Source organism: Platichthys flesus, chromosome 19 (genome assembly GCF_949316205.1).
Source record: "Platichthys flesus chromosome 19, fPlaFle2.1, whole genome shotgun sequence".
Taxonomy (NCBI): Eukaryota; Metazoa; Chordata; class Actinopteri; order Pleuronectiformes; family Pleuronectidae; genus Platichthys; species Platichthys flesus.
The window spans coordinates 13,542,831-13,553,258 of NC_084963.1; positions in this window are offsets into that span (position 1 = coordinate 13,542,831).

Sequence of the window (10,428 nt, forward strand, 5' to 3'; positions counted from 1 at the left end):
ACCTTCCATTGCTGAGTGTGCACAGGAACACAGTGGATAGAGAAACACGAATGCTGCGGTACACCAGAATACAGTGTACATCAAAGATAAAAGGGAGACTAAGCCTCCGAGAAATGACAAGACAAGGATTCTGGTATTACTCCTCTCTATTAGCTATTCTGTGTGTAGGGCTCATCTGAATGGTGTCAAGAAGTGACACTTGGGAGGGAATAGTTTATTAATGCAGAACCCTGACAAACGATATAAGCAACACATGTCATTGTGGAGACCAGGTATGACTAATGACTTTAATATGACGTTATCACACGGGACAAACATACCCTTTGTGACCAAGGGAAAACAACATTCAGTTTAAAATGAGAGACCCATCACATGAAATAAACATACATTGAGAGAAATAGGCTAATTCATTCCTTTACATTTGTCACGCTCTTAGAATAGAAACTCGGATATTATGACACGTTTACATTTATGTTTACACTCTAAATCAAAGGGAGATTTAATATTTTCTTGATGACAGTTGGATGAAAAGATTGATACCACTTTCATGCCTGTACATATGAAAATACAACCAGGCGACATTTAGCTTGGCTTTGCATGAATACTGGGAACAGCGGGAATTGACTCGCTGGGCTCCAAGTTCAAACAGTCCTGTAATGTGGACCACCAATCAGGATCTCTAGAGCTAAACAATTAACACATAGGCTACCTCGTTTGTTCAATCCTCACGGGAAGGTGAATACCTCTAATATCGATTTGATGGAGTAAAAAAAATGGGAGCCGTCTCTTCTCATGAAATCCTAAAATGTGGAAATATTCTTTTAGAAGAAAAACAAAGGGAATAAACAACGGAAACACATTTGCAACACATATATTGCTAAAAAAGAATCACTGTAAATCAGAGCGTAGACAAGATTTAACATCAAATGTGTCGATACAACACAACAGAAACTTTCAGGGTGGACACTGAAACTCATCACTCATAACAACTTGTTTTATTAACCACCTCTCAATGATAATTGAATCAGAATTAACAGTGTTGATTTTAGTTGTTAACAACTCATTTTGTGAATCAAATACAGTTAAGAGCTAATGCTATGTACATACTAGCAGTAGCCTTTGCAGTTTGTTGTGTCCCACAGTTTCAGTGATCTGCAAAACTGGCCGCATTTCTGTATTGTTTTATTCATTTGTAAAGGGACTCCGTGAAAAACATTAAAGCTACAGGATCGTTACAAGAAGGACATCACGCAGACTGTTATATTCAAGTGTTTGTGAATTTATATCAGGAACATTTTTTCTATTCAGTTGCTTCATGGAACAAAATAATCTATGTTGACATTTGACCAAATATAAACATTCCATCACCCATTGTTAAAAAACAATGCAGCTTAGTTTTCATTGATGAAATCTGACAATTAAGACTGGAACAGCTAAATTACGCACAAATTGCGAGTTTCTGTTACTGTGTGTGTGTGTGTGCTGATGCCGATGATGAGAGAGACAGAGGGAGACAGAAAAGAGTGACAGAGCGACGGCAGGGCAAAGAGCGATGCACACAGTTCTACAGCAAAGTAACTGCACAAAAAAAAAGATAGAATTTTGAAAATATATGTTTTGTTGTGTATATTGTGCTGGAGATTTTTGGATCATTATGAAACTGATGGGACAATTGAGATGACAATGGGCTGCCAAAGTCAAGGTAAGGCGAACTCTGCAGCAGGCAGGCAGACGGGTCTCGGCTTAACACCGGTCCTGCTCTTACACAATCATCTAACTCTCTCCCAAGTAATATTACTATCAAGTTTGGTGAAAATGTGTCCATGCGTTGTTGAGTAATTTTGTACAGACGCACGATATGTAATAATAATATTGTAATATTTACTGAGATGACGTGGGTCAGAACGTCAACACGCCACTGGCCTGATCCATCACAAGACAGTCTCCAGTTTTAACATCAGTGTTTATTACACTAGTAAACAAATATTCAGATCAACCGACCTAATGAAATGAAAATGGAGCAACAAAGACCTTAAGTGCTTTGAGATGATCGTGGATATATAAAAAATGAATAAGAGTAAACTCTCAACAACACAAAAATCCCCTTTTCTCATCTATCTTCTGAAAAGCTGAATGTTGAGCTTACAAGAAGCTGTAAATCATCTTTGAATGTGTGTTTTATCTTTTTATCTCTTTGCAGAGAGTGAGTGGGCGCTTTGAGCAAATTTCAGGCACATACTGCCAGACATCCCTGCACTTTTTTGAAATAAAGAGAAGACGAGCAACACAAAGTACTGCTTATACACACTGTCACAGCCATAGCATGAACATAACACTTATCATCTGATCTCCGAATGACTTATGAAGGTGGGCTGTAGCACCTGCCAACGCTGGCGCGTGTGTCTGTGTAAAGAGATCAGGAATGTGGTAGAACAGCGGCTGAACAAGTTTGTCCTTGGCCTCCTGCATGTGAGTCAGAATTTGGTGGAAACTGTCTGTATTTGTCCCTGTCATCTTTGGACTGTTTCCCCAGCTGTGCCACTGCCTCCTGTTTGGATTATTTTGGGCTGTAGATTTCACATGGGTCCTCAAGGCTTCCTCATTTGATTGCCCCAAGATTTTCCTCTCAGACATCCTTTGTTTTGGGGATACACAAGCCAGTTACGTACACCATGTGTGCCCATGGGACTCTGCCAGTCATACTTTGCACAGCCCTACCACCTCCTGTACATGACCTGATTTCTTCTAGGGTTGTGTGCTTCTCTCGAGCTTCACTGGAACTGATCCCATAATTCATCATCTTTCGTAAAAAAGGTTTGCAGAGCTAAAAAACCTTTGTGAATCGAAGCAATGAACAAGGTTGCTGTGCCAGTGCATTGGGGTTGTACTTGGTAACTGAATTTATAATGCAAGTTTGAAAACCAATCAACAGAGCTTTCTATAGCCATGACAATTGACAATTTGCCAGGTAGTAAGTGAGAAACGTCTACTGATTAGAAAACAGACCATCAATGTCCACCACCTCTATAGGGGCGTATCACCAACTTGACAATGTGCCCTTAAAAATAACATTGAAATCCTGTCCCACAAACTTCAGACCCAAAGGGCAATCACTTTCCACTGCCTCGAAACAGCAGTGTGCCAACATCGCGCCTGAACACACCTCATTTGAAGACCTACACTACCATGGGCGCTCAGATGGGTGAAAAGCCCGTCTTATTTAAATAACATGGAGGCTGGACAACTGCGTCAGTCTGAAACTAGCAAAGTCATTTGCCTTGGGCTTGGCCCCACTTTGTGCCAAGAGTAGAAGATCATATTAGCATAATGTTGATTCAGATTTTGCAAGCAACTCTCCTTTATCAAGCTCCGTTTAGGATGATAGAACAACAAACATTTTATATTTAGTCAAACTTAATTTATCATTTTGCTAATGTAACGTTACTTTCAATTTCAGAGAAAGCACCTACCCAACCCTTCTGGGTAAAATGCGTAACAGCAGAGGATCTTTACATCAAAATATTAGGAAGTAGTCAAACAGAAAGCCCTCCTGCCCTGGATCTCATCTACAGTTAACGTCTCCTTTCTAGAATCAACATTTTGATAGCAAGTAAAAATAAACATGATTAATGACATATTAGAAATGTCATTGAGGCCCCTTTACATAGACAATCTCTATGAAAACGTCCGTAATGCACTGCTACACTATTAAAACCATCTGCAATGATGATGTCAATATTTGCACCATCTGTGCTTCTGAGTCTCTGAAATAACCTCCTGTGGCTGAGGCCCAAGGATCTTTTCCAAAGAATTGACAAGGGCTGGTTAGTGGCAATAGTGCTCTGACTACTGTGCGGTCAAAAGGCTGTGTGCCACTCCTGTGCAGCTGCTCCACTGACATGTGACTGTAGTTCAACTTCACTGCCCTTTGAGAAGTCCAAACAACCAAGGAAAGAGGAAGGACGAGCAAAACACTTGATTCTGGGCAGAGCAGAATTTTCAGCTTCAAGTCAAGCAACAAACAAAATAACTAAATACAGTCAAATAAAAAATGCTGAAGGCTTTTATCAAATCGATTATACATTTCTCCAAAAACAATCTTTAAAAAAACAGATTTGCTACTAAAGATGTAATGGCCCATCAATGGCATGATACGCACATATACACAAACACACTCACATGTTCGTTAACGCACTACATGTGTAAGCATTTCCATTTTCAGAAATGACAAATAGAAGATATCAACATGAATTCCCCTAAAATAAATCCCCTTTATCCCCCTTGTTTGTTAGCCAGGTGCAGAGACACGGAGCTGGATGAGCAGAGTCACTATGTTTGTATGAAATTATACTTTAAAACTGCACCTGTCATCGCCAGAGTGGTGTGGCAGCAGTGTGTGTCGATCCTGTGAAAATCACTGAATAAAAGTGCATTAATTAGATGCATAATTTATGCTTTAACAGGCCACAAACTAAATGTGGATGCAGTAGCCTCTGGTTGGCGTTAAAGTTGCACAGTGCAGTCGTCGTATTTCCCTTAGTCAAGTCCTCATCATGCGTGAACGCTGAAATGAGCGAACACAGATCTGATAGGAGGTAATCCCCTCAAGGACATAAACTAACATTAATTACAAATGGAAACTCAAACTATAATAGGATCAAATTAAATATACAGTGTGCTACTCTGGGCCTGGAGTCAGCAGAGAGTGTAGTCTCACTCGCTTCCCTGTTATCTGGTCAAGTTCCTATCAGTCATCTTGATGAGGTGTCTACCTGAGGCTTCTAGCCTGAGGCTGAGTTAAAAGAAATCTGTAAAGACACCCAGAAGCACTGCCAGACAGCGAGGAGTGCCGAGCACAAGCCTGCAGCACACACTCCCCTAAAGCACAAGTTTAAATCCATAAGACCCAATCTTCATCATGAATGCCAATAACTTTCAGGAGAAAAAAAATGGGATGACATTGATTTAACAACTGTATAAAAACTTTATTAGATAGAAAACAGACAAATGCTAAAACTGAGTGTCAAAACAGAAACCCCACTGACACAAATAAAGTGGAAATCAGGACAAATCAACAAAGACCCACAGAGACTACAGAGAGGACAGGGATGGTTCAGTGGATGTGGATGTCTTAACTCACACTAGGATCAGACATACTGAGAGAGATATAGAGACAGAGGGAGAGTTAACAGCTCTTTGAATTAAAGGAACTTTGTATTTAAATAATAAGTCAAAAATATATAAAAACTCATAGTCGGGTTAGCTGAGTAGAGGAAGGCAGAAATGGGTCGGCCCCCTAAGCTACAAGTTATTTCAATTAATGCCATGTAATCAGAGTACGCTGATTATGCAATCTCTGCTCCACTAACATTAATTGTCTAATAATTATATTCCACTGTGCATGTCTGCAACCACCATGAGACTCAGTCTGCAGTGCGGGTATTACATTGAATTGATAAAACTACTGAATAAGACCAAATCACATTGAATAGCTGGATATGATACTTTCGTTCATTGCACTTATTCACCATCAATACATGAATTTACTCAGTGTGTTAAAACCTTTTAGCCATATGACTTTAAAATAAGGGATACATGATACACCTGAGGGTTAAAATTGTAAAATATAGTGGGCAAATATGGATGAATGAATTGTTAACACAACAAAAACAGTTCTGACTCAGTTCTGACTGTTTGTTTAGTTTTTTAGTGAGGTGCATCACACAACTTCAAACATTCTGTAGAGGATGAACATTTCTCCTTCAAAGGTTTTTAATTTAATGTGTCGATGTTTTGAAATAGTAAATCAGATAAAATAATGTGCATTCGAAAAATAAAGGCCAGATAAAAAGCCTGAAAGCCTGATAAAAACTGACAAAAGTACATGGAATATCATGCTCGAAAAAGGAAAAGGAAAAAGGTTGAGGATCTCTTATGTACTGGTAAAACGTACGTCGCTTACATTGGCATCAATCAGACTCTGTGTGCGGCGACCACAATATATAGGGCATGCAGGGACAAGTAGCGACGGCTTGGCAGAGTGTAGTGAGGCTCTAAATGTGCCATTAGCCGTGGTTCATCTTCTACCACGGAAAACTGCTGGTCATGAAGAGCAAAACATTCATTAAAATTTGTAAATGTTTTTCCCTGTCTCGGAACCTTTTGCACCATTGTTGCAAATTACAATCCGACAGTCGCTCTCAGAAAGTGTGAAAAACCTCCACACCAGCGACGCAGTTTTCAGTTTCCATTTAAACACAACACGCTGCTCTGGACATTGACAACGTTCTTCACACAATCCAGGCTTTCATAATGACCATTTTACCTTGGATCGAGTAAAGGTGCTGTACAGGACACAATTTAATTTCATTAAATGTATTAACAGCCTCTACCCACCTTGTTTAACAACTATTCACTTGAATAACACCTGCTAAAGATGCATCGCATGAGCCTATTGTCATCAGTATTTTCCTTAAAGCAACATTTTGTGTAGAGATTCTGGTCATATAGCTAGGATTACCTCCAGAATGACAGGTTACAGTGTGCTTCACTTCGCCTTGGTTCCTTCACTATATTATGTTCAGTGTTCCATCTTGTTGTTTTATCCTGCTGGAGCCTTCAAAATGACACTTGTGTTGAAAACTTTGTTGGCCACTTGTTCAATAAACAAGTGCAGAGTGCTTACAGTACCACGGGCCATAGTTTGGCTGTCTTCCATTTCCTTGGCCTTTTTTCTCGCATTGTCCTGAACCAGCACATGCACTTCTAAAGCATCAGGGTGCCACATTTCAAACATGTTGACATATGTCTGAGCAACTGCTGCCGCTGTGCAGTTTGTGACCCTCAAAACGCCAGTGTTTCAGGCCCAAAGAAAAAATCTTTGTCGGACTCAGTGAAGCAGTGGGGCTGACACCAGAGCTCCCGTTGTCAGTTACTGAAACTTAGGGATGAGATGTCTGTCCTCTCTGCCTGTTCCTGAAGCCATACGGCTGCATGGAGAGTCAAGAGTGGATGCTTGTGGCTTAAAGCTCATGAATGCGACTTCTAACGTTTAAACATTTGTTGTTAGAAGCATCTGCAGTGATTTTCATGGAATAGGTCGTGACACGCTTTGATAATATCTCAGTCCAATTTCTCTGCATTTTATTAGTATTACTGTCACAGTCAGAGCTTGTGTGTTGAAAGGGATGTTTTTTCTGTCTGAGTTGATGTTTTGGTAAATTTTGAAATGCTTTTAAGGACGTCGGCCTGCTTTCAGGCGGGAAATTGAGGTTGTTTCAGAGTAGTGCCTTTAACATCAAATGTGTCTGGAATTTTTAGCAAAGCTTCACAGACATGAATAGGTAAGAGCTATAAAGACCCCTGTTAATTCCCAATTAACTCAAAGTAAAACGTTTCTCCACAGTAATCACACAACTTAAAATAAAGGGTTATTAGATATAATGACGTGCGTTATGATCAGATGATTGAAACTGGGTAACCACTTACATAGCTAAAGCTGATATAATTCGGACTCAGTGTTCAGAAGTTATGGCAGTAGTATGACATCCATGTACAGTATGCCTCTATGCCTTTTCAAAGAAAACACTATCCTGTTTAAACATAGGGCAAGATGGAAAATATTCCTTGTATGTTCTTCACGCACTTATTAACCACCAGCGGATGGAAAGAGACTAAAAGAATATTAAAATCAGGTAGAGATTAAAGGTTTGTGCTGGTGTCAGAAAGCATCAGTGCATGTTTCAAATAAACAACTCTCATCTGTGTCTTCAGCATAATGTGCTGAGACGGAACCCTTCAGTAAAGAGGGTGTCATGGCAGAATGAAAACAAAACTCACAAACACCTGCAGTGTCTTCTGCTCCGGCCACTAACACGAGCACAGATGAGTGTACATCAAATAAGGGGTAAAGGTCAGAGAGGAAACTCAGCAATGACACGTTCACTGTCATCCCCTCCACAACCAGTCGTGACCACAACACAGCAGCTAATGGGGGGACATTTTAAACCAGCTGGACACAAAGCAGAAGGTAAAGGAAACAGACAAAATGGCAGACGAGGGGTGTGTGATTGACCCACCTTGTTTGATGATCTCCTCTCCTCTTTCATGGAGCTGTCCACACACAGAGCAGCCTCCCACATGTTGTTGTTGTTGTTGTTGTTGTTGTTGCGATGGTCATTTTGTTTTTCCTTTGCACAAGGAACTATGGTCTTACAAAAACATGGGCAGCTTTAGCAACAAGCTAGCTGTCTTGCTAAGTGTTAGCACCCGAGACATGTTGCTGTGATCACAGATATATATATAAAGGCTAGATGTCTCGGCCAACAGAGTTGAACGTCAGCACATGGCTGCCATCTTGCCACAGGCAGCTTGCTCACCCATAACACTTTGTTGTAGCGGTACGTACTTTTTAAATAACTATAACTTGCTAAATTTTCAACTGATTTTTAAACGGTTCAGTTTGTTATATACGTCAGAGATGTAGTTTTGACACTGCATACCCATGAATAATTATTTAAATTTCCAAAAAATTGAATAATGTTCAATATAGGTACAAGATATCCCTTTACAAATATACATCAAGAATTTTTTTTATCTTTTTTTATTTAAAAAGTTATTGTACCACTAACAACACAATGTTATGGGTGGGCGAGCCGCCTGTGGCAAGATGGTTGCCATATGCGGACGTTTGACTTTGTTGGCCCGGCAACGTGGACGAGACATCTAGCCTTTATATATATATATCTATGGCTGTGATACTAACTTTACAGTTTCTTCTTCGTCCTGTGCTTCTGTCCCGTCAGTTATTTCAGATCAACAGTTGCGACTCCACAGGACTGCTGAGAGTTTCGGGGTGCAATTCCACCCTCGACCACAAGCCCTGGAGATGTTAACAGATATGAGAACCCAGAGGGGCTGCTGAATTTGCGGCTGATTTGAAGAAATTGGAGCTGATGAAGTAATGGGAACAAAAAAAACTCCAAAATTGAACAGTGACAAATAAATTAGTAATATAATTGTAATAAAGTTTATTTGAAGCTTCTTTAACTCATAAGTCAGACTCTATTAGAATTTTAGAAAATAAATGTTTTCAGTTTTTCAAAGGGAATGGGAGGACAAGATATTGGTGTACTGTAAAGACATGTACAAAAATATGATGCATTTTATATTTCCATAAGCTTAGTTTTTTCATAAAGTGTATATAAGATTGATGTCCATAAATCTTGCTATCATCCGCATTTGGACCCAGATGTGATGGACCAAACTAAAAGAAAGTCACATTTTTCGGGAAGGAATCATTTTGTCATTTAAGGTTGTTCTTGTTACACTGTTTGTCCTATTTTTTCTGGTAAGTTTTGTTTTTGTTTTGTTGTTCAATTTGTTAATTATATTTAATTTATGTTTCATAAAAACAGGGTGAAAGATCATAAGTCTGCACAGTAGGGGGTGGAGCCTCAGTCCAAAGATTGGACCAATCAGGAGTCAGTCTAAGCTGATCATGTTGCTTCACCCTGTTATTATAACAAATAAGTAATGTGATAAGAATTAAGTAAAATGACGGAGAACATTTTCATACTTTGACTTTTTAGTTTGGTCCATGTCCACTCTGCTAACATGGATTTATGAACTATACAGTAGCCCAGTCCCCAGGTGACGGTCGAGACATTTTTGCTCCTCTTTGGGGATCAGACATATTATTCAAGGGATTTCCTATATATAAGTCAGTTGTTTGTGGTTTTCATTATGAAATATGTATGTCATTCAAACATTTAACTTTAACTATGATGTGTCCACCTCTGCTTGGCCATTTCAAAAGCACAATGTAAAATGCTAAATTCTGATTGGTGCTCCACAAGGGACATGACAAGGTAAACGCTATGAATATAATATTAACAAATGTATACATACTAAATTTATATAAATATAAAATAATGTGTTGAAAGTAGGGTGCTGTTTGGCACTTCAATGGGGAAAACCTTCCAATTTCAATACAAATATCAGTGTTTGTTTGGAAGGTTGTGCATGCATACGTTTGCATATTCATCAGTGATACATCTGGTGAGTGTTTTTTGGCAATGATATGCCAAAACCACAGGTGACACAGGTGCAGGGGGTGTTCATCAGCAAGTTGGAGACTTTTATTCATGTGAAGAAAGTTTAGCCATTAAAGGACTCCAGGGCCGATGACCGTCATTCCTCACAGTCCCGGGAAACAGCAGAGTCCACAAACCTCCAGATGGCTTTGTCCAAAAAACAAATTTGGGGCATAAAGTAGTCCCTGTCACCACGAGAGACTGAAAGTGTTCAAGAAGGGAAACTGTATTCAAAAAATTCTGTCCCTCGTATGAAATTTACGTTGATACTCGGGAGCATTCAAGCAGGATTTTGAGGTAAGCTGACATTTATTTCAAGCAGCAGGGGGAAATT